The 25,882-nt window shown below is 40.8% G+C and overlaps 1 long non-coding RNA gene across 1 annotated transcript; it reads left to right on the top strand.

Annotated features, from left to right (window-relative positions):
* The first annotated feature begins 3,762 nt into the window (after positions 1 to 3,762).
* LOC125181976 (uncharacterized) lies at positions 3,763 to 24,070 on the top strand. The gene is made up of 4 exons (XR_007160760.2): positions 3,763 to 3,909; positions 4,910 to 5,143; positions 5,441 to 5,705; positions 19,189 to 24,070. It is a non-coding gene; the product is annotated as an uncharacterized lncRNA (long non-coding RNA).
* The last annotated feature ends 1,812 nt before the right edge of the window (positions 24,071 to 25,882 follow it).

The following is a 25,882-nucleotide window of genomic DNA, read 5'->3' as shown; positions in this document are numbered from 1 at the left end:
TGTGTACAGACTGACATTTAATGGTACATTCACCCAGAAGAACAGATGAGATGTCTGGAGCAGTTACAGGCAGAGATATTTTGATCTCTAATAGCAGTTGGGATATTGGGAACTGATGATGCATCCATCAGCTCAGTCAAACTACTGGATTTTCCTGATGCAGTACACACTTCTATTACAGCCTCATTGATAGTGTTCAGTAATCTCTCAATGAAGTGCACCATGTAATTGACATGTGACCTTTCTGTAGAGAAAAAAAATGAAATCTGTGAACAAATCCAACTGTGCTGGGCCACACACCAGGGTTTGTGGCATAGCTCCACTACCTCTAATTTATCTGGGGCGTGCAAAGAGGGAGTGTCTATGATTGTTAGGCAGGAAAGTATTGTGTCTGTGGTGTCCTCTTCATGAAGGTGAGAAGTATCTGAGTTTGAAAAATTAACTCTCTCCTATATGTAAGCACCCTTTAACCGACTCGGATCCTGCTGCAGCATTTTTGTTTGCTCCAGGCTGCTTCCCCACCATGCAGTGGCATCACTGCCCTCCTCCTCCCATCTCAGCAGCAGGACCATGTTGGCAGAAGAAAGCTTCAATCCTCCATACCATCATGCAGGGCTGAGTGCATGATACCATCAGCCAGGCCTTTGTGAGCATGCTGTGGCTGACCAGTTTATTCTCAGTCACCTTGCTTCTCTACTAAGTGCGTAAAGCATGCATCTCCTGCTTCTAAATTGGCAGGGCATATATTAGCCTTGACACACTGCAAAGATTGGTTTGAATTCCTTCACTGGGGTTTTCTCCTTGCTGCTATTTTTATCGGGGATGGCTCTTGCCTGGTTTTCACTCAGAAAGAGTGTTGTAAATTTCAGACATCATAGCTGAGATGAGGACTGTAACAGAAACATGCTTGTCAACCAAATGTTCATGAGATTGGAAGTCAGTGCAAAAAGTACTGCAGAAGTGTTGTTTGGCTGTCTGACAGAGAAACTGATCATTTTTTACTGTTGCAGCAAAATTACCATATAAGGTTACTTTGAAGTTGTGTATTACATCTGACTTTCTATTTATAATATTATAAATAATAAGGAGATAGGGAGAGAAAAGCTAGAGGGTGGGGAGAGAGTATCCAGACTGTCTTTAATAATGCGTTTTATGATCTTTCTTTTTGCTTTTGAAAGAGGAATCAAGTGAGTTTCTTTTTAGAGAAAGACAAGAAAATGCTTTCTTCTGAAGTACCTAGGGCCAGGATCAAATTCTTTTCACAGGCAGAGACACACCATTTCCCTTGTCTTCAACAGGAGCTCTCTTGCATCTGAAGACAGCCCCTAGGCTCTACAAGTTTGATAACTTCCCAGCCAATGAGTGAGTGTTCCTATCCTCTCAGTTTTTATCATTCACTGACAAATACTCCAGACACATCCTTTGTTAATCTGGAAGCTTTAAGAGAAAGCACCCCTCTCGCTGCTCAGGTATGTAAAAGTGAGATACATCTAAGACTTTTTTTTTTATATGGAAGATTTTGATAAAGACATAAGAGATTTGCTGCCTACAGCTTTATTTGTACAGTTTTCTTAGCTTACCTGGGAAGTACAAAACTCAGGAGTATACAGCTGTGATTTTGCTCCTGGGTCTGTCTGTACATGGCGAATCAGTATACTGGTGTTCTCAGCTCTGTAACTCCACGATTTCTAAGTGACCCCCCACCCCCCTGTACCTTCTAGCTGTCTGTTACCTATTCATCTCTGAATAATCACTAGGAACATCCAGAGCCTTTAATTTTCAGTGAGGTGGCAGTGAGCTAATGCCAATATAGTATTAATCTCAGTCAGCAGCTTTGAGGCTTCTTTGACAACATGGGTTTGTCTCCCAGGACCAGTTGTGTGAAAGGAAGGAAAGGATCAAATTAGAGACTGGGGGCCTTCTTTGTCATCCTGACACCTTCAACCAAACCACAGGCCCTCAAAATTATCTGGCATTAACATGGCACCAGAGGTTTGCCTCTAGCTGTAGGTAGCACTACACCTGTTTTGACAGTGCTGCAGTTTGTCTTTGTTTGTACTCTACAGCTATGCCCTGGTGGATTTACACGTGGACTGTTCCTCTGTCCCACCAGGCGGTAAAATGGAAACTGCTCTTTAAACACTCTGAATGATAACTCCTTCCCTACAGGCTACAAAGTCCACGTTCTCCTTGAATTGGAGGGAGAAAAAAAAAAGTAGTCCTCACGAATCAGAATTCAAGAGTGTGAATCATGAATGAAACCATACCTAAATCTTAGAAAGCATTAAGATTTAAGATGCACCTTTGCTTTCCCTACCATGTTTCTCAAAAGCTTTCCTCCTCAAACTGTTGCACATTATGAGGTGTGCAATTCTTCCTGTGCACATGCAAGGGCCCTAGTTTGGAAGTCATGCAGCCCATAAGGTCTGAAAGTGACTGACAACATGGGTGCTGTTTTGCGATGTCTCTGAATACAAGGTGTTTGTTGTCTCATTAATACCATGTTACCTTCATGTCCTGTATAAGTCTGTACAAGTCTGTACTACTGTGGGGTTGAAGGCTTACCCTAGTTTGCCAGTTTCCCTGGAATAATGTGATTGTCAATGTGCTTTATCACCTCCAAAACTTTGCCATTATTTCCTAGCTTGGGGATCCCTTCTGCTTCTCTTGCTACTCATATTAGAGTAAAATATGAATGTTGAAGTACACAAAGGGCATTTTAGCCTTAAAAGTTGGAGAAAAAAAAAGTTGGAAAACATTTGAATTTTATTATGAGAGATGTGAGTTTTTGCCAATTTCTTGTTCATATTCATAAGGTATAAAGTCTGAGCAATACATGAAAAATGTAATTGTTCATGTAGCAAGAAACTGCAAGCAGACAGTCATAGCTGAGAATATGAATAAGGATCCCAGTAGAGTGTTTCCTCTTCTGAGTATTAACTCAGACGGTAAGTTACTTCCAGTGGAAGATGCTGCAAAGTGAAGCTTTCCATTTTTTCTGAAGAAACAGACACAACATAGTCAGTGACAAAATAAACCTCCCACAGAATTTTCTTTCATGCAGTCTTCACCAGCTGTAAAAATAATAAATAGACATGGAGCTGAGATCTCATTGGCTCATCAGGATCTTCTCCTACTACTTCTGACAGTAGTGTCAATTTTGATTCTAGATTCAAAGAGCTGGAGAAAACATTTATTGCAAATTGGCATATTAACACTTACCACTAACACCCAGCAATGGCCCATCTACTGCAGAAACTAGAATGAGAGCTTGGTCATGCCTGACATGTTCCACAAACATGCGTCTAATCAAAGACTTTTTCTTCCAGTGATGATTTTGTCAAGGATGATTACAGGTCTCAGACAAAATAGCGTATGGAACTGGGAAGACCCCCCACTCCAAATATTTTGGTACTTGCTTCAGAGCAATACTTTTGTGGTCTCCACTAGCAGCTAGCCTCAGTGTCTTCACCGAAAGTTAAAACACTTATTAAAATAGATAATTACACAAACTAATGCCTTTAAGAGAAGTTTCTTTGTAAGCTAAGCAAGCACGAAGTTACTTAAGGCCTAAATCAGGAACACTACTTTTATTTAGGAAGTCATCCCCTGAGTAAGATGACAGTGTGTATTTTTATTATTCTGAGATGTGACTAATTCCTTTCTATAGCCTTCTTTGCCTCAGTCTTGTTGAGGTCAGCAAATATACAGATTTTGCCTTTTATCAGTCTGAGAGTTATTACCTTTTTATTTCCTCAGGTATCTTCTTGTTCGTCTGTTACAAGATAGAGCGAAAAAGGAGATCCTGACCTGTGTGGAATCATTCAGTATTTTGCAGGCTCCTATCTGCATGGCTGCAAGGACTAACAAATGCCTATTTAAAAATATTTATTTTTCATTGTCGTAAAGGTAAGAATCACCCACACAATGCAGATATTACACACAACAGTGATTCTGGTAAAAGATAGGTATCAACTGGAAGCAGCTCGGTGAGTTTCTTGCTTGTGTTAGTTTATTTGAATACTGCCAACAAGACTATTATCAGTTTCATTTCTCTGAATGAGGCCTAGTTAGCTTGTATATCATTTTTAGAGGTGTAGGAAAGAGTTGCCCTTATAATTGGTTCATGTCCAGCCATGCATTTCACACATAGTCAGATGGCTTGTTCTGCGAGTACTTCTTCAAAGGACACACCCTCAGCTATTCCATTTGCCTGTGCCTCTGAAGTATGACACCCTTAGAATAAATATGAGATGGCTTCAAAAATATTAGGGGATCCCTACCTGGAAAAGATGATAAGTCATATTCTGCAAAGATAATATATCCCTTCATACTGGCACAGATTGATCTTTGTAAAGCTAGCTATTTTCCTCCCAGGTTTGGGTTTTAAATTTCTCTCAGCTTTGTTGAGAACTGTTTACTCATCTGTCTCTCACACATATACAAAAAATGTCATACATTTGATGCCTACCAATGCCAACAACTTTCAGAGGCAGTCATCTTGTGGGTGAAATGAAATATCAACTAGACCTCTCAAGCTATTCTCCAAATATAAATATGTGTCTGTAAATCGTTCCTAGAGGCAGATGGGGCACAAATCAAAATTCATACAGATCTTATTAAAAAAAATAAAAAAAAATCTCTTTGTAGGCCTATAACAAAAGGCATTTTGATGACTTACATAGTAAATCAGGGGAGTTATCTTTTCACAGGAAGTGCCCATCCAACTAAATATTTTTAATGATTAAGTGAAACCCTTTTTACTCTACTACTGGGAAAATTCTGTGCTGAGGCACCAATGACATTGATTTATGCATAACTGGATATAAAAGAGCAAAATAATATTGAGCTTTCAAATGTGAAGAAGTATCTTAAGAACAAACCACAGGTTTCTTGGACATTTTTACAGATTAACACTAGACGGGGCCCTTACATTTAACCCAGAGCAACATCTTCAAATCATATCAAAGGATGAGATCCACTTCCTCCAGCTTCAAATGTCCCGAAGAAAAGCATACAGCCTGGTCTCATCAATGCAAAGATGTGGACACTTTCAAAGGATAATTATTGCATGTATCTGAGACTCCTGTCAGAGAGTGGAATGAGGCAAGTGCCTTTTCTTGAAAGCAGGGATTCTGAAAAGGTAAGCTGGATGCCTATGTAGTTGCACTTCTAGTTCTTGATGGACTAATAGGGAGAAATGGTGCACCAACCAGAACATGGGTAAGGGCTGAGGGCTGCAACATCTCAGTTTTACTGGAGAGGTTGGAGGTGAGAGGACTGGAGAAGGGGGAAAGGGTGGGGCTAGGGCCCCGTGAAGTGGGAAATGGGCTGGGAAACTAGGAGAGCTCGTATTATCAAGTGTTCCAGTAAAAAAAGGGATTGCCTCCCAGAGAAACTGAGCTGTGTGTATGAGCTGGTTTATACATTGTCTTTACAGGAACATGGGTGGCCCAGAGCTATCAAGAGCTGCCCTGAATGTTGGTCTGAGAGCACCCAGTCTAGACAGTCCCAGGGTGAGATCCCCTGGATCCCCTCTGCTCCTCTCTACAACAAAAGGAGAATAGGATGGGAAGATGTGGTGCTGGAAGCAAGGTACCTTATAGCTAAGACTGCAGAGCTTCAGGTCTTCAATCAAATGAGGACAGCCTCAGGAATGATGCTGTATATCAGTGGGGACAGGCCTGGTGTCCTACTCTCAGTGGGTAAGAACAATTCTACCATGTTTTCACAAGTCCTTGAGAGGATATGGGTACTAGGTGATACGGATGGTATCCAGTGTGTAAGGAAAAAAATCTATCACAGGTATTTTCTTCTTGCTTGAATTTTAAGAGAGAGAATTCTAAGGATGTATCCTCCATTAATTATCCTATTTACCTTCAGAAAGTTTGCATTATCTGACTTCGTAGCCTTTTTTTCCTTCCTTTTTATGGTCCATACATAGGCAGCGCACATCTTTTGAAGGCAAAATCATCTCGGCAGTGTTATAAACATGGTTCTTGCTGGTGCAACACAAGAAAGCATCCCTTCTTCTGAGCTGTTGCATCAAGTTGATGGATTTTTGCTGTGGTATGAGTTAACCATTTTCTTTCTTTTGCAATTGAAATTGTTTGTAGCTCAAACTGTTAAACTACGCAACAGTGCAGCATAAATGAACAGCTATATAGTGTGCTGGCAGAACAAAAGGATCTTTACTCATGTTGAAAGTATCAGAAGCAAAATTAAACTTCCCTACTTTGGGGGGGCTTGGTGGTCCAAGCCTGACTTAGTGTGTGTGTCAAAGCTGAGGGACATGGAAGATCTCCTCACCTCTTACTTATACTGTGCATCCCGACCATGTCCTGCCTGAAGATGTGTGTGTGTCAGCTGGCTGTGCAACATGAGTCTCGTACGTTCCGGTTTCCTGTGGAGGGCAGCTTTGGTGTGTGGATGGTCAGAGAGCCGTGATGCAGATATCTCCCCACCAGGATGCCCAGAGAAGCCAGACTGTCACAGTGCTGCCAAGTTAACTTGCACTGACTGTCAGGAAGAGCCATGTGTCTTACGTGTGCAGGGGCTGCACTTCCAAATTTCAGCTCCCATTCACAGCTTCTCTGCAGGTCTTCCACAGAAAATGCATCCACAGGCATCAAGTGAGAAATTAACATTGACATTTTGACTCAAAAATGATACCTCAGTCAGTATCGTTGGCCATTGCTCTAGACATTCATACGTAAGGAAACCTTTCCCACACAGACTCTGAGTGTGTGGCAGGACTTTTCATGTGGCACAGGAAAGTAGGTATCTAGCTAAGGTTTCTGGCTCAAGAGATTGGACATCTTTATAAGCTGTTTCTAGCCTCAGTCAAAATACATCCTCATACAGTTGACAGGTCTCTAGGTGGATGCCTGATTGATTTAGTTGGTGACTCGAAAGCAAATGGTTTTGATGACAATTTCTCTGTTTCCTAGCAGGCTAGAAAAGTTTGTTCAACCTAACCGAAAGGTTAAAAACAGTTTGGGTCAATGTTAAATTATTAGGAACCCAAATTTCACTGTAAAATCTCTAGAAGACGAAGATCTGCTTTCTTTCCTCCTGGTCTTTGCATTGATTACAGTGGCTTTCGATTAAGGTCCCGAATGAATTTTTTGTTAACACTAAGTGCATGCTGAGTAAGTACTTCCACAGCAAAAGGTTAAAGAGCTGGTAACTCAAAACATTGAAGCTCTTCTTTTTCTCTGAATCAAAAAGGAGCACCAGCTTCTTCAGGCAGCACTGCTGGATTTGAGCTGTGGTTTTGGGGAGTCTGGGTACAGAAGATGCAAACCTTCCCAGGCCGAACTGTTACATCTCCTATTCAACCACAATAAGCTGGTGCATGTGTGTGTGTGCTTGAGTGTGTGCGTGTGTGCATGCTGTTTTCCTAAAGCAGGTTAATGCTAGCTGTGTCTCTGTCTGCCTAAAGGTGCTCACTATGGCAGCACATGCCAAGTAACTTTCAACCTGGCTCTTTTTAGTGCCAGTAGCAGTAGCGCTGCTGATGGACGCATCAGCTGGTGTGAATACCCTTAGCATCCCAGCTTGGCTGTTGCAGCCAAACTCATGGTGCAAAGCCTTCAACATTTTCAGCCAGCTCAGGTTAAAGCTACACAAAAGTCAATTATTACTGCCAGTTGCAGTGTAGGTATATCCCAAAGTTTCCAAACATATGCCACCCTGTATTCTTAGTGCTCGTTCCATAACAGTAGTTCACTGTAAATGTGTAATGCTTCCCCTCCTCCCTTTTTATATAACCTGTTCTTCAGTTGTGCTAATCTCCAAAGACTCTGAATTTAAAGAGCAGCCTCATTGATTTACCACCTAGATCAAGGTAGAGGGAAAAAAAAAAAAAGTCTGGAAGCTAATGTAGATTAGATTGAACAGTTATGTGAGAAATGCACAAATAGTTAACATTAAAATGTGAAGAGCAAATTAATGGCATAATAGAGTCACAGAGTCACTGGTGGTACAGCTAGAAAGGTTGAAAATAAATAAATCCTCACTGAATGTAGTCTGTTTCATTTTGGTCTTGCATGAGCCATGAAGCTTGCCTTTTTCAGAGATCTAAAAACCTCAGGCATGCTCACAATTATCACAAAGCACAACAGTACTATCCAGGCTGCAGAAGGGACTGGGTATCCCCAAAAGTCTTCCCTGTTCCTCTGATTATTTAGTACCTGCCAGCTACTTTCTTAAGCATTGGCGACTTTAGGATGGATAACCAGAGATGGGCTGTTTATCTGGGGAGACAGGGAAAGAGCAGGAGGGATTTGCCTACATACTCCTAACTTTTTTTCCACCATCTCAGCATTTGGGTGATATGGTATTTATAGACACTGCTTCAACCTTTATAGACACCGCTTCAACCGAAGGGAATGATAAAAGGAAAATAAAAACATAATTCATGAATCAAAGCTAGCCTACAACCAGCCTGCACAAGCATATGTCAAGAGCTGTGGCTGGGGGAGTGCAGAGCAGAACCTCAAGCAAAATGGCTCCTGCACCTACTGCTCCTGGTTAGGAAGCAAAGACAGATCAGAGAGCCCCTAAGTGCAAATGATATACGGCTTATTATGCCTCAATATAAGGATTGTTCAGGTCCGTATTCACTTAGCCGTCAGTCTTTTCCAGCAGAAAAAAAAAATAAAATATATATAAATATATATATATATACACACACATATTTTCTTGGCTTTGAAAGGGACGATTGCACCAGATTTCATCACAGTCCTTCTGTGGCTTTCTTTGAAGCTGAGCAGATAAACACTCTTATCAAGGTCTACAGAGGCTCTGTCTAAACTCTTTAGACGCATTTGTTCAAAATGAAAATGTGAGCTGGCAGCAAGCCAGGCTTCCCCTGTCTTCTTCCACTTTCTGTCTGCCCCCCAAGAGGTGCCATGGATGTGTACGTGCTGCAGATGGGCTTTTCCTCCTAGAAATTCGATCATCTCAAGAGCTGGGCTACTGTAGAAAGAGAGCCTAGGACTTCAGCTAATCTCAGGATGGTTTTACTTTTTATGGCTACTATATTTATTCAGAATTTACCTTTCCTTTCCTAATTGTGTGGCAACATAAGCCTGTACGTGCCAGGGGGTGTGCGTACATTGCCTTCAGAGGCAATTTGCACAGCTTCTGTTTGCTGTCATCTGCTTTACCTGTACAGCTAGGTATAAATTCCTGCTGCAGGTCTGCTCAATTACGGTGAAAGGGTCACTGAGCAGACAGAGGCAGGAAAAGTAGGCCATCAATAAAAATAATAAAAATACAGAACTTCTGATGCCCTCTGCAAATCAGTGACATTGTTCTTTTGGATGTCAAACGAGAACGTGTTCCTGTTTAGAAGATAAGCTTGGAGAACAGCTGAAAATCAAACAGAAATTTCTTAACTACTTTCTTGTCAGCTAAAAGCATCACCAGAGCTATTGTTACCAGCATATCTAGTAAGCTCTCTGCATGCAAATAGTGCATGATTTATTTCACAAACTTCCAGATAAACCCAGTGATCATTTGAATTGCCGTTAGTCTGAAGTATACTACAGAACTAGCAAGGGGAGTACTCAGGAAACAAAAACTCAGGAAAATATGTGTGAAATGTAATCCTACATACTGAGTGCCGGCATCATCAGTACAGGAAATGAATAAGCTACAGATCTGGAATATCCCTTGGACCTAGGAGACAAGTTGTAGACAATTTTTCATTGAGCTAACCCCATAATCTAGACAAGCTTTCAAAATGCGTAGACACTGCTCTCCTTATCCTGGCAATACTGCCCACATTTTTTTCCTTGCTTCATGTTTATTATTGTGCTTAATTGACCAAAATGATTGACATATTTCTGCTTCAATACAAATTCTCCAGGGTCGAGGGTTGGGGCTTAGCAAGGGGATTAGAAATAGTCCTTACTTGATGATAATGGATTCCTGTCTAGTACAAAACAAGCAAGGATGAGAACAATGATGTTGCTTTTTTTTCAATGAATTCGTTCATGTTTTACCTCTCCAGTCCCCCAAGTTAAATATGTTCTTTATGTTTCCATTTTCCATGTGGCATTAAATCATGAGCACTTAATGTTTGCAGTGATGCAGTTTATAATCAGTGGATTCATTATTTAACGGAGGACCTATTTCTTTTTTCTTCTGCTCATATCTGGGAAACCATTTTTATATTAAATTGTTACTTTCTGAAGATGCAACTGACACAAGCACGTGGAACACAAAGCACAAAGCAGATGGGGTTGTCACCTGTGAAGAGATTGAGAACAAGTTTTATTTCCCTCAAGAAAGCCTCTGTCTGTGTGCCACTATCATGAAAATGTCCATTTTCTAGCTCAAAGCTTAAGCCAAGGGAGCCTGCTGCCAAGTGATTACCTGCCTGTTTTGGCATTCACTGCTTGCTTTCTGTCTCAGAGCCATACATTCCTGGAGATGGGACAGAAAGTTTGCAGACTGGGATTATGTAGGTGTGGTTGACAAAATCAACACAGTGGTGGTTCTTCAAATTTCCATTAATTCATCTTAGCAATTAGAGCTACACCACCATCTGAATTCTTAGAGAAAAACAGTTCCAATGGCACTTTGTGGTAAAGTTGTAGCACTAAATGGACAGATGGCAAAAGTCACCCTTGAGCTGAGGACAGATGAAAGACCTAACTCCACAGGACTTGAAATGTAGAACTGAACAAAACCAAAGATAATTGTACCAGGTACAATTACCAATAAATCTACTTTCCTTGTACTGAGTATGTTTCTCATGCCCACTGTAGGTGTACATAGGTTTAAGCATATGGAAATGAAGGTCTCCTGTTAAAAAGCTGCCACGAATCTTCTGAAATCTCACAGTGTCTTCAAGCTGTCTGTTCTTCATCAGTTTTATGAATCCTCCTCTTGAGTATCAACTTCAAATTAAATTCTTCTTGGTCATCTTGCGTCTTCACACAACATGTGCCGAGCAGCAAGGTGCTCAGGGAAGCTTGCATTTATTTTTGTTTCATGGCACTTTCCTAGTGCAGAGACTTTAGATCACTTAGAATGCAGTTTGAAGACTTCAGTCCTTTTTCTCTGAAGTCCAGAGAGGTAAAGTCACCTACATGGAAGGGCTCTGCCCACTGCCCCTTCCCTTTGGTGCCTCTGTCTTGGCTGTCACAGAGCTCTCAGACAATAATCAGAGCCTCCAGCTACCTTGCTCTGCAGTGCAGACACCCAGCTACAGATAAAAGCTTTGACTTTTGCATTCAGAGCCTGAGGTGGTTATGCAGTAATAGTAGCTTTTTAGGAAAGGTAAACTATAGATAGGCTGAGCCCTGTCCCCACTCCATGGGTGAGCTGCAGCCTGAGAGCTCCGTGATATGAGCATCATCCCTGGGTGTTACCCGAAGGAGGAGGATTTGGCTGATGAAATCCAGAGCATTCCCTCCCTTTGCTGTAGTTTCGTTCTCTGCAGATTTTTGTCTGTGTTTTTTTTCTGTGTTGTCATGAAAATCAGTCACGGAGGCTACATTACAGAGACAGAACATTAGGGCAGCCGGACATTTAATCTGACTCAGGATGGCATATATTTGCTCTCTCTTCTTGTTTAAACTGTGCTGCATCACTTATGATGAATAGCTCTAATGGCCCATTTTCAAAAATCTGCAGATTAACTATACTGCTGGGTTTTGGTGTTCTAGGAAGGTAGGGTAAGGATTATTGGAACTTTAGAGAGTTAAAGAGATTAAGTGTAACTCACATTGAAGATATAATAGAGAGAGAAGAAACAATCAAACAAAAAAGGTAAAGGAAATTTATTGGAAAAAATGTTTTTTTTTCATTTTATGAAGGGGGAGGACTTCAAAAGAATGCACCTTACGATTACAACTTTTACTTCTTATTGGCAGCAAGATTAGAAACTCTCAGGGAAACTCCTGTGACCTGAACTGTACAAAATACACCAGTAAATGTTACTAAAATGCCTCTCAGTTCTTGATCATTTTTAAATTTGTTTCTTGTGACTGAGCCTTTGTGTCACTTGATATGTCACACCTGACTTGCATTTAGTTTTGCTGTGGTCTGTATATTGATGTTGAAGTTGCAAGTAGGGGGAACAGAGGTAGAGATGAATGTGAACAGATAGGAGTCCTAGCCTTTGAAATGACCCTCCCAAGAGTTTTAAGTGAAAACACATGTAGGTATTTAAAAACTGTAAATAAATCCTTCACAATTGTTCTAGAATTCTTACCGTTTTTGTTCAGCTTTGTTTCTAGCCAACAAACTGTCTACATTCTTAGTCTAAACATATCCCCCTTGTCTTTAATTTTTCATAATTAAATACACTTTCCATAGTGTGTAATCCAACTGGGGCAGGTCCACATGATTGTCTTTCTACGTCGTTGTAAATCGAGGCCCTCCCTGTAGAAATAGAGAAGAAATCTGCGAGTCTGCCCAAGCAAAACATGAAACAAAACAAGACCCAAAACAGATTTAAATGTCTCCACGTTTTGCCTATGACTTCTCAATCTCCACAGCACTTGACTGAAACAATAAACAAGGGTAGGCACTTTTGGTGCCTTCACTGTCGTTCTGCATGTGCCTGGAGAAGTGCATTGCTTGACGATCATGACTAGCCCTGTGGCCTTTAAAGCACAGCTTTCTGCATTTAGAGACAGGTGGTAGCGCTTAAATATCTTCCCAAAAAAGAACAGTGATCCTCATATTTAACTTCAGCATTTTCCATGTGATGTCAGCAGTGATGTGGCTTTCTTTTACCTCTTACTAGCAGCCTGCATATGTCAGAATTTCATAGTAGTCTGTGACAGAGACATCCAAATTACCAAGGCATTTCCTGTAACTCACGAACAGATGAACAATGATTCTCCCAGGCTGAGGTTAAGGGGCAATAGGATGAGATATGTTGATTCATCTGCTGTAAAGATCTGACTTCGCTCATTGACCACTGCTATATTTGAATCTAAATAGAGTCCTGGATAAGGTTTGAAAACGTTGTATGGCAGAGATTCTTAAAATTTCCCAGTTGCCAAAGATAACTGGGATTTGCAGTTAGATAACTTCAGTATTTGTAATATTCAAGGTATTTCCTGTAGTAAGCACAGAAAAGCACAAACGAATGCTAAAAACTCTGAGATAGCTGTATCTGATTATCTCAAGTAAAATAGAGAAGTTTTCAAGGCCACTTCTCATTGTGCCTCTTTGCTTCTGTTTACCTAAACACAGAAGTATGAAAATAGAGATTAGCACTGAAAACAGAAAGAGAGGTTTGTGGCATTTCAGGTTTGACTGAAAGTAGGATCACTTCTGTCACCTTTGTCGTACGAAGACTGGCTGAGAGAGCTGGGCCTGTTTAGCCTGGAAAAGAGAAGACTGAGGGGAGACCTCATCAATGTGTATAAATACTTGAGGGGAGGGTGTCAAGAGGATGGAACCGGTCTCTTTTCAGTTGTGCCCAGTGACAGGATGAGGGACACCAGGCACAAACTGAAGCACAGGAGGTTCTGGCTGAATATGAGAGGGCACTTTACTGTGAGGTGACAGAGCACTGGAGCAGGTTGCCCAGAGAGGTTGTGGAGTCTCCTTCTCAGAAGATATTCAAAACCCGCCTGGATGCCATCCCGCGAAATGTGCTTTAGGTGATCCTGCTCGGCTGGGGGGTTGGACTGGGTGGTCTTCAGAGGTCCCTTCCAATCTCAGCCATTCTGTGATTCTGTGATAATTTTTTTCAGATAGATTTCAGAATTGAGTGTTTATATTAATTTCAAAAGTCTCATTGGTTCAAAGAGGACCCTTATCTTGGATTTATTTATCTTCAGTTAAACAGATTCTTAATTTTGCTTTTAGACTTCTTAGTAGTTAGCTCACTCTCTTTTAAGCTTAATTTTTTTGCTGACCTAGAAGATAGTCTTGTGAGACAATGCATGTGAAGAGATCTGGGACCCATTCCCAGTAGTTACCCATTTCAGGTGCTCCTTCTTCAAAATCACTACTACTTGCGGGTCCTTAATCCCCCCAAGAACAACACCACCAGTCAATACTCTGTGACTAGATACTGCTAAGAAAAAAAACAGGGGCATGCTTACAGGGGCATGCCACAAGGAACAAGGGGCTCTTCTCAGGAACTGGGTAGATTTAGGAGTGACAGATTCAAACTTGGCCAAAGCATGATGCTTCACCTCTTTCACTTCCCTAGGACAACCACAACAGCAGGTCTTCATGTATATTTGCTACATGCTTTGACAGAGCCTGCTGATCCCTGCTACATGCCTGAAGTACCCTTTGACCAATGTCATAGTCATTGAAGCATGTAAATATGGATCACGCAAACATACATCACTGGCCTTTAGAGATTATTTTATTACTCATTTCTTTTATCACTTTAACAGCTTGCTCTGTCTTGCCTTCTTTACCTTGATTCTTGGGTTTACACCTGCAGAGTTAAAGAGAGAAATTTTCCTGTTTCCATTTCTCAGCTGTTTGTCCTATCCCACTGTAACTTTACTGTGATTTAGGTTTTCTGCTGCTCTGCTTCTCCACAAGCTGCATGGCATACAGCTGCACAGCATATTTCTAATATTTATCAAGCATTTCTTCAGAGAGAATTTACCTTCTGAACTTTGGGTTACTTATATTCTTGCTTGCATCTCATACATATTTTATTGTTTTCTTGGGAAAAAAGGAAAAGCATCCATAATGTATAGTACAGTATACTGTGGATAAATATCCAGTATTATCAGGGATTAAATTATACAATGGTTTAAGTTTAATATAAAAAAGAACTTTTAACCAGAAAATTTACCATCCATCTTGATGTCACCATACAACTGCAGATGTTATGTTAGTCCTGTTAGCAACGCTAACAACCAGCAAAGTAGAGGTCATCTCTCTCTCACACTTTTCAGACTAAAGACCATATTTGAGGTATAGCTTATATTTGATGTCCCTGTTTGCCTTGTGCTTTTAAAATTTTCAGTGCAAACACAAGTTACAATAAGTGGTTTTCTCTACACGCAGCTCCCCTTTTTACCCGAACATGCTGCTAAGAAACCAAACAGACACTCCTTGCTCCATGAAAGGTGAAAAGGCTGCTCAAGTAGCCTGTGGTTGTGTGAGAGCAAACAGAAATGACTCACCAGCTGGTGTGGGTGTGCTCTAAGCAAGAGGATGTAATCCCACTTTGACATCAGGTGACGGATTTGAGACAGCAGACCTTTCTAGATCCCCAGGTCATCTTACAAACTAGCAGGGTGGTTTCCACCCCTGGCTGTGCAGGTTAGGCAAGCACATGAGTGTGCTGAAACCCAGGTAGGGGGGCTGCTTAGATCCCAGCACTGATCTGGCTTCAGCGGCTCCTAAACTGAGCACAGCTTCCAATGTGGGAAATCCCCAGAGTGCTGAATGACAGAAATGGGAATTTAATGGCAGAAGAAGGAACACTCTGTCTTGCTTCTCGTGTTTTGATTAAGTGTGTCTACTGTCAACGACATGATGCAGGGCAGGAGCCAGTATGCCATTCCTATAACCTAGTAAACAAAACTACATGAACCAGGTGATTTACTCAGCTACAATAGTCCTCTTGGCCACTGTAACTCTAGTTTTACCAGTGTAGGAAGAATGAGAGTAAAAAATCACGTCCTGCAATCAATATTTAACTTGATTTTCTGATCCAAAAGACAATAAGCAAAACCACAGCTGACGAGAGGGTGGAGAACAAACAGAAACAGAACTAATGGGCATGAATAGAATATTGTCTAGTCCATGTTTCTCTTGGCAGGTGTTGGGTGTTCCTGGTTTTCATTCTGGTGTACAAACAGAAAATACACCACCTCCAGCTCCATGGTTCTCCCATGCAGTGTCCTGATCCCATGAAGGCTGAGGTTCTTCAGGACAAATCATGGCCCTTTCAGTGCAGTATCAGTGGGGACTGCAGGTGGCTTCTCAGAGAAACGCAATGTCATGAGGCCATTCTTATAGACACAATGTTCAGGTCAGTATTAAAGAGCCTTTAAAGGGGGAGTCCTGAGGTCAACATTCAAGAAACTGGCTGTTGACGTTGACAGGCAGTACTTGCTTTCCATCCCAGGAGCAAAAGTGGAAAGGATAAAAATCACTGAGTGAAAAAAGAAAAAAAAAAAAGGAAAAAAAAAAGAAAAAAAAAAGAAAAAAAAGAGAGAGAGAAATACAGCAGAAGAATGTAAAAAGAAAACAAAACCAACAACAAAAAAAAAAGCAAACACAACCAGAGGGGCTCTGAGATCTATGGAGGGCCAAGAGAGAGAGAAAAAGAGAGAGAGAGAGCTTTCTTCATAGGAAAATTAATCCATCTCAAAGATTTACAAAAAAAAATGTTTCATTTCAGAAAAATGACCCATAAATTCCAAAAGAATGACACAAGTTTTCTCTCCTTTTTGCTTCATTTACTAGATGTAGCTTGCTTTGTACTTTAATTTACCTGTATCTTGTCATTTCAAACCCAATTTACTGGATTAACCTTGTCGCTCAGCTAGCAAGGTTTAAGACAAAGATAAGCCCCAGAAAGGGATTTCCATGAAAAATAAGTCTTCTAGCTCCAGAGCCTCCCCCAGTTTGCACTTAGCCATGAAGACTCTATATCAGCTGACCTGGAGGACATACTGGCTTGATGCCTGGGTATAACTCATACGTTTCTGAGCACTGTCCAAAGGAGTCTGACAGCAAGCAAAGCATATGGAAGCCTTTTCCTTCTTAACAGAGAGGCCTGAATACTGAAACAAGAGGCCCAGCAAACGCCAATACAGTACATCTTCAGGTCAGTGAGGAAAGTAAAGTAGACTGGTTATGTCTGGGAACAGCCATGGTAGCAGCAACATAAAGACTGAGCATCAGGAACTTTGTACACATGCAAAATTTTGCTGGTATCAGGCTGGTTTGTACACTTAAAAAGGCAATTTGATGAAATTAAGGTATCTGAGAGTCACTGCAAACTAATTTGAGCCTTGCTTGTGCTGGAAACATGGAAAAGGGTTTCACATCGTGAACTGAAGAGGCTTTGCCTAGATCTGTTGTGAGTTCTGGTGACTATCAACTCAAAGCTGTAGCACAAACCAAAGTAAAATAGAATGGTCATTGAATGAATAGCTCTCACAAAGATCTGAAATAGGAATTCACTGTTGTAATGGTGCATGAATTACATTTTTCAGCATGCAAACCATCCCTGAGCATCCTTGGGTACGAGTATTGTCAAATCTGGATGCAGTACCTTACAGATGCTGGTCTTGGAGAACCGGTTTTATTGGCCTCTGTTCTGGCTGCAGATGGTCTGGTTAAGATGGTGTCTGTTTAAAATTGCTAAATTTTGGAATGGGGGGGAGGAGCAGTGACCTGCAGTTCTGACCAGCTCCAGAATTCAGAAATACTGAATAACACTTTTCCTTCCTCGCACTCACTCCTTTCCCCAATCAATCACAGGATTGACTTAACACCATGAAAGCAGACAATTTCATTTTACAGTCTTTTATATGTCTTCTGGTGCTGGAGCATTTAGGACTTTCATTTCCAGGCACTGTGGGTGAGAAACATACTCCTTTAAAAATAAAGTGAGATTTTTCAGGCAGTAATCTCTATGCAGCAGCTATGGCTTTCAGAGAAAAAAAAATGCTCAGACTAAAACTGCAAAGCCTGTGACTGCTCATAAACTCTGTCTGCACTGGGCCTCATACAAAAGAGCCCCAGCCTGGCTGAGACCCCAAGACATTCCTGAATTTTAAGTGATAATATGATAAAGATATAATATAACGGTCTTCTGCCTCACTCAAGACAATCCTGCATGAGCACAGTTACCTAGATAAAGAAATCTGTGTTTAAAAACAACAAGAAAAGGCAGTGACTCTCCTGTATGCTAGCTGCTGACTGGCATCTTTCCAGGCTCTCTAACTTCACTGGTTAAGAAGAGAGCAATAAATGGGAGATATTTAAGATTTTAATTTCTGCTAAAACCTGACCATGTGGGAGATGGTCCTATTTTTTCCATGATATATTCCTTTTATGTGAGAGAGAAAGCTCTAGTTAGTGCTGGAATCTCTGCAAGATGAGTGTTCACTGGTGAGCAATTCGTATTTGCAATATCTGCATGATATAAAAATACCATTAAAATATACCTCCTTAAAAAGAGCAATTGCCAAATGCTGTCTTCCACATTGCCTTTGGGCCTAGCAACTTTATTTAGTTTTTGTAAATGTTATTTAGCTTTTGGCCTGCACTGCTGCCACAATTCCATTTGGCTGTCACGGTCACTTTAGGTGATGCTAGCCTGAGTTGTCCCATATAGATACTCTTTTGAAGGTACACCTTTGCCCATGTGGCAAGAGAGAGCAGAGCAGAGCACACATAGATAGCTTATTGCAAATTAAGGATTATCGCCAGTACAGAAGCCAAGAAAAAGAATCCTAAAAGAAATATTTCCTGATGCCATCTGCAAAGCAATGGTAGCGCAAAGGCTTTCTTTCCCTCTACAGTGGGGAAAGCAAACCTAAAGAAGACCTAGGAGCCTCTCTGGTCTATACAGCACTTTCTTTTTTACTCTGGGCAGGTAAAACAGCATTTCAAACTCAATATAGATACAAGAGACTACTTCTAGTAAGGGAGTTAATAGCAGCAGCATCTAGCTGTGTGAAAGAGAAAGGCAATGAGTAATGAAGTGCTGATTGACTGATTATTCTTCTTTTAGGCTATCATTTTAAAAATGTCCAGATTTGGTCAAAGTTTTTCATCATCCAAATCTTTGCTAATGAGGGCCAGAACCTAATGACCAACTGACTTTTTTTTGGTGCACAAGTACTTCACAAAGCTTCCCAGTGACAATCAGTGAAAAGCTGATGGAGAACGTGATTTATTTATTTATTTATTTTTCTTTAAGTCAAAAATAGAGTTGACGTGCAGTAGACAACAACAGTTTCTCTTGAAGACATTCCTGGACTGTGTGTGTGTGTGTGTGTGTGTGTGTGTAGGACACGGTGTTCTGCAGTCATGGATGTTCGGATTGAATGAGAGGTGCAGAGCATTAGTGGAAATGTTCAGCATCTTTTTCTTGATTGGGCCCTTTGTGAGAAAAAGGAACAGAAAGGGAAGAGAGGGAACAGGTTCAGATGGTAAAATACCTTTGAAATCTTCCTTCATACTTAATTTTGCTTTCACATTTCTTGTTTCTAGTGAGAGTGAAAGCAAGCTGACTGGAGGAAAAAAAAAAATCAAAACCAAGAATCTCAGAATCACAAAACTGGACCCAGCACTCCAAGTGTGGCCTCACCAGCACTGACTGGAGTGGAAGGATTGCCTCCCTTTACCTGTGGACAACTCTCCTCCTCATGCAGCCCAGGATGCTGCCACCCTTCTCTGCTGCTATGGCACACAGCTGTAGCATGTTCAACCTGGTGTCCACCAGCACCCTCGGGTCCTTTTCTGCAAGGCTGGAAGTAGCTTGTCATTCTAGAAATGTCAGCTTCTCCTCAGAAGAGGGATTTGTGTGGGCACAAATAATTGCACCAATCAGAAAAGCACCAAACCAAAAGACCAAACAAACATTCTTTGCAAAGAGGGATTTAAACATATGTCCATTGCAGCTCTGTCTTTGTTTTGGTTTCCCTATATAACCACTTGGGTAAAACAGACAGTGCGATTGCTACACTGGTTCTCAGAGCACGATGTTTAACTATTGATGCTAAAAGTCTTGCCTGGTTTTCTTCAGAACTACTGAACTGATAAAGCCAGACTAAAAGGTCTCGCTGCCTCTTCTAAGAGTGTGCACATATGAGTGTGCATGTGTGTGTGTGTGTATTTCATGGCCAGCAGTTTTCTGCAGCATCTCTTGTTTACTTTTGTGATGGGCACTAGGCCAGGAAGACTGTCTGCCTCCAACCTAAATGAGCTTATGACTTTACAGAACATTTTTCACTGACATTTTGGGGATGAGATATGTGGACAGGCTATCTGTGCAACTCTAGAGACATCTAGACAAGTGAGGACTTGGACAGCTCTGAGTGCCTGCATATGCTGTGCTGTGTGTCATATATACAGGATTGATTATTCTCCTTTTACTGCATTAAAGGACTGTGACCAGCTTGCCAGGACAATGTTAAGAACATTTGCATGTTCCTTTGAAAGGAGCCTGAAGCTATCCTATGGCCTGTTGCACCAATTCCCTAAATGTATGTTTTAATTTACGATGTTGTCTACAGGTCCTGACAGCAGGGCTAGCAGACTGCATCACTAAATTAAACAATGGCCTGTTCCCTACCAGGCAAGTTGATGAATGAGAGATAAGGGCATAGAAGAGTAAAAGAACATAGGAATCTAGCTGTCTATCCTTTGCTATTTTTTTCATCGCAGGTAGGTCCCCTGTACAGGAATTTTATTTTAACATGGAATCCACTTCAGCTTCACTCTATACCTACCTCATTCACAATTATGTGAGCATCTCCAGGATGAATTCCTTTACTTTCCCATCTAATAAATATAATAATAATAATAATAAAAGACCTTTAAATGGATGTTAAGGCCTGATTGAAGTTAAAAAAAAAAAAAAGTAAAAAAAAAAAGTAGAATTTGATGATAATGAAACCAGTCTGTCCTTATTTCACCCAGAGCTCCAGAAGACTGTATAGATCATTTATGGTATCAACTATTGCTGGGTAATGTGCTGCAATAAAAGAGAACACAAGACGCATTGGATAGTGGCAATAGATTGATTTAATCAAAAAGTCTGTGCATTTACTCTGAATTTCATTCCCTTTTGCAATTTATACAGAGAACACAGGGCCTCAAGCCAGCTTCCCTTGCTATGCAGTGTGTATGTAGTTGTGGCTGTCTCTTGTGAATCACATCTTTTAAATTTTAGATGTCTGCCTACTTGTCTGCTCAGGACTGCCAAACGCAAGCACTAACAAATCATTTGTGAACACTTTCTGGCTCAGTCAGAGCCAGACATCAGGTTAACCAGGATGTCGGGTTAAAGTTCATAAAGGTTTTAAAATCATATACATTTTTAATTTGCCTTCTGTCTCCAGTCAAGAGCAGTGTACTTGTGTCATAGTTTTAGGCAGTTCTTTTAGACCCAAAATGCTTGTAATATGCTTTGAGAAAAAGGAAAAGAAATCTGAATTTCCCACACAATTTGCCTGCTTCCCACAGCTGGACCCTAACTTCGAACATCATGAGAAATCTGATAAGTTGTGCTGTGTGCCTCCAGACCTACAGTGCTGAAGGGAGTGCTGAGATGGAGGATTTCATGGAAGAAGCAAAACGCATGGATCTACACAGACAACTTTTCTCCTTGCCCCCTGTGGAGCTTTCAGTTTTGTTCTTTCATCTAAAACAAGCAAACAACAACAACAAAAAAATGCCACTCAATAACAACAAAAACAAACAAATAAGATGTAGATAAAGAGTATGTCCAGCTTTTTGTGTATTGAAAGTTTACCAGCAGGCAGAATTATTGGTGCCTGCAAAAAATAGTTTGACCAGACAAAATGTTCACGTATGCTTGATGTGAAAAAAGACCTTTGTGGATTTGAATGAGGAGTGGGGAGGGTAGGAGAGGAAAAGGAAGCGTCAGGCGTACAAATGACTATCGTGCTGCTATGTTTGCAGCCTATTAAAAACAGTTCTCTTTCCTTTCACTTTAGAAACTCAAAAGAGAGGGAGCGCTAATGTAATGGCACTTTTTAACTTAGGGAGTGAAAAATAAGATCATATTTGATGAAAAGTTACATTTTCAAATCCTTAGCATGTTTCTACTAAATTGGAAGCAAGAAAGAGAAGCTAACATCTGATTTTGGTTGACAGGTTTGCAGCCAATACTATTTCCCTTCCTGCTATTATTTTCTAACATATATTTTTCCCTGACAGTCTTTCCAAAGCAGTATGCTAGCATTAGCAGAACCCAGAAGAAAGACCTTGGCGATTTGCAGGAAAGAATCATTCTTATTAGATGATGTCAGCTGCCGGCTGGCTGCTGAGATTTACAAGACATGGTTCCAAAACTCAGATGTTAAGTGACTCCGTCTCTCTCCTCCATGTTGCTTCAAACTGGAGCAATGAAAGTTAAGAAACAGAAAGGAGGAAGACAACTCCTCTAGTATTGATTTGTTGAATAGCGTTGAAAGCATGACCATAAACAGATAAGTACATATTGTACTGTCTGGTTGCCCCTCAGAAAACAGCCATTAGACAACATCCTTTTTCATAATGAAAGGCATTCCAGTCATTAAAGATGAGCACTGTTCCTGGGGCCATAACCTACCAACATTTTATGTGCACTTGTGATCTTGTGGACCATACAAGTCCGATGTTTTGCATGGGACTACTCATCCTATGAACTACCATAGCTCTTCAGGTCACTGCTAAAACAGGTTGTAGATCACTGCATAAAATGATAATAACAAAGAAATCACCTCAGTGTGATATGCAGAGCCTCAATGACACTTAGGACTCATCCCCAGGACGTCTACTATTTTTGCTCTCATGAACCCAAATTATTTTTCAGAATCAGATCTGAATGGATAAGTGCCACTTGTGCTGCAGTGTGTCTGTCAGGTCTTCAGTAAGACTGCAGCTTTCTGCCTGGGAATGAGCCAGGTACTATATTCCAGACTCATGCCCTTTGGGGTTTTCCTGGCTCGGAGACACACACAATGCATCCTGGGGCTATTTCTAAAATTATTACCTATAATTTCCATTTCCATCGGAGTCCTGTAATTGGACTGATGCTAGTAAGGTGTCTGGCTTTTCAGAGAGACTACACTAGAAGAAAGAGTCTAACAACATTTTTAGAATATGCTTTTAACTGCGTTTTTAAATATTTTCTGTTTTATTACTCCACCACTGTGACCCAGTAGGCAGGGGTTGACTGTACGGCAGAAGGATTTTGTTCTGACTTAGGAATGGAATTATTACTTGCCAGGTTAAATTAAAATAATGATTTTTTACACAGAGATTTCCAAATTCTGGATTCCCCAACACAAACACACACATGCACAAAAGGCCATTTTCTGTTCTGCACATATGATTGATAAGCATGTGTGTCTGCATCTTAAGTCAGACATTTTGCCTGACTGATCTTCCTCTACCTCTACTTACAAAGCCTGATGCCTCACATCTTATTCAAGGGACGGCTACAAAGTCATGCAGCTTCCCTCTTTGCTCCCCTCCCAGATGATTTCTGGTAGCTTTATCTGGTACACAAAATCACAAATGTACAACTTTCCATCTCTTTCCTCAACTACGAAAAATATAAATCCACCTAGCAGCTGGGGGACTGTCTAGCCTGGGTTCCCAGGCACTGTGCTGTGGTATGATTTTTTTGTGACTCTGCCTCTCTGAGTTGCAGGAGCTATTTTCACTCAAAATCTTATAACTACCTCATCAGGCAAAACAGTCATGCTTCCCAACAGCTGATGATGATCCCTTTGGGCATCAGGCGGTAAAGATCCAACTGTTGGAGATTTCAGTGCCGCTGGGGCTCTGCATGAATCTACCTAGATCCCAGTGGTACCATGAGCTGAAGTTAAGCTCTGTGTCAAAGCTGTTCCCCCCCTTTTTCCAATACATTCCTTGTGTAGAAGGGGAGGTCTAATCTCAGGGGTACTGGCAGAGAAGGACCACTTTGTACAAGAAAATAAAGCACAGCTAGAAATGCTCAATCACAGCCGTTGGTCCATCACCTCAGTTCCAGATCTCCTGGGTAAGGAAACTGGCTGATAAGCCATGAGATGCTAGCTCATAAAACTCTACTTGAAATTCCAACAGCTACGAAGCACAATATACATACATCACACCATGGCAAGCCAAGAGAGGAGAAGCTCCAGAAGTACACCAATGGTGCTGTATCCTCAGGGTCCTACCTTTCCAGCACAAGGTAGAAATGGTTCAAGCTCATAGCCCTGAGTACCAGGGCACCCTTGGGAGCCCTTGCTATCTCTTTTCCTCTCAGTGCCAGGTATATAAATTAGGCAGCATCCACTATCGGGAGTCCTTATGGCTTCATAATTTAATGAGGTCAGGCCTAGGATTGCAACTGAACTGCTACAGCACTCAGAATTGGTAACCTTTCCTCCTTCCTCCCTATCTCTCCTTGTCTGTCTCTGACAGCATGCAACACACTAAATGCCTTTGCAAATTTTGGCTTTAGTTGCCCAACCTGTGACAGGGGACAATAGTCCTTTATCTCACAGGGTTGCACTGAGGATTCGGAAGATTGTGAGGCTTTCAGATAAGAGCGTAATGGCAAGATAAATAACTGGGAATAAACACAAGCACTGCCAACCCGTCTTGATACGCTGGAAACACACGGTTCCCTAGGTTCCCATTTCTCTGTGTGCAGGTATGAGAAGTGGCAAATGCTAATTCTGCCACTAACTCAGTAACAACCATTGTCATGACTGAGCATCATCCCTGAAATACTGAGGGGAGGAGGGAATCTTTGTTTGGGGAAAGAAAGGAAACCCTTCTTTCCCAAGGATTTCTGCTGGATTTCTTTCAAAATGACAGCTGTATGACACTACCAATCTGTCTGGGATGTTTGAATCAATGCAGGGAAGATGGATTAGTGATCAGGGTTTGATGAGATAGTGAAGACCATGCAGCTGATTTCTGAACTATATGATAAAAAAATGTCTACTTCGCAGGTTTCTGCAATGTATATGACTGCTTTCTATACAAATGTAAATACAAGAGGGGGAAGGACACTTTTGAAAACTACTGTAAAAAAATGTATCTGTGATGATTTACTGTCAGCCCAATCAAGGACATGGTGATGTTAAATTTCTACCATACAACGCTGCTGTAACTGGGTTGAACTTAATTAGAGATGTGCAGCAAAATCTTTCATGCTGCTTTTCCGTCATTGGGGAAATTAAGATCTCTGTAACACAGATGTTAATAATAATAATGTTATAAATAAATTTACAGCTGACTCCTTCCAAATTTGCAGCAGTGTTTGTCCTTTAAAGGGTGTCACAGTGGATGTGGCGCCAAAACCTGATCTATTATAGCACAGGGAATCTGTAGTCTATAGCTCAGATCCTTTTATAACTGCAGTTTTTAAAGTTATCACCAGATGTGTGTAATTACTTGGAATTGCTGTAAAATCAGTCTCTGGGAAAGAAATCTATTATTATGACTGTAAATTTTTTTTACAAGATATGGAAGCAAAATTATGCTTATAAGGTTCTGCTCTTTGATTAATCTGAAGGCTGACCTGTTAAACAAATATAACATTTTTGTTTACATTAATAGCTTGATTCTGTTTGCTTGAGGCAGAGCCTCAAACACTAGATTTGGCCAGTTTATTCACTTGGATGCTGCTAATATGATTGAGGTAATGATTTGTTTCCTCACACTCAGCTTACTGGCACTACTCAATGATTAAGCTGTAGTACTTTGTCCCAAAAAGTTAACAAAATGAATTCCTTTATAGTGAGTTTGGTAAGGAGGTTGCATATTTATAGTTCTCCATAAAAGTTCTGTAATAAAACCACTAGCTCTTGATTGTAGGAGATTGTGAAGTCCATGGTTTGAACTTTTTTTATTATCTGAAGTTTTTCTGGATAACTCCTGAAGCTGTTACACATACAGCTCTACTCCAAAGCATTTCCCTGGAGTACTTGGAGGGTTTTCAAAGACACTTAGAGTGGAAGGGGATAAGATATTACCAAGAGCTATTAAAAATACCCAGACATAATTATCTAAAGAGTTTCACTTGCACCAAAACGAGATTCTCAGTATGCCTATACTTCAGGAACAGTCATTCACACACAAGATAAACACTATTGTACATATGTTTTCCCACTTTCCCTGGAAAAGCTCAACATAAAGGCATGACGAATTTTCAAATGCTCCAGAGTGTTAT

Source organism: Anser cygnoides, chromosome 1, assembly GCF_040182565.1.
Source record: "Anser cygnoides isolate HZ-2024a breed goose chromosome 1, Taihu_goose_T2T_genome, whole genome shotgun sequence".
Lineage (NCBI taxonomy): Eukaryota > Metazoa > Chordata > Aves > Anseriformes > Anatidae > Anser > Anser cygnoides.
The sequence above is the reverse complement of the archived record's forward strand: the minus strand, read 5'-3'. Positions and strand labels throughout refer to the sequence as shown.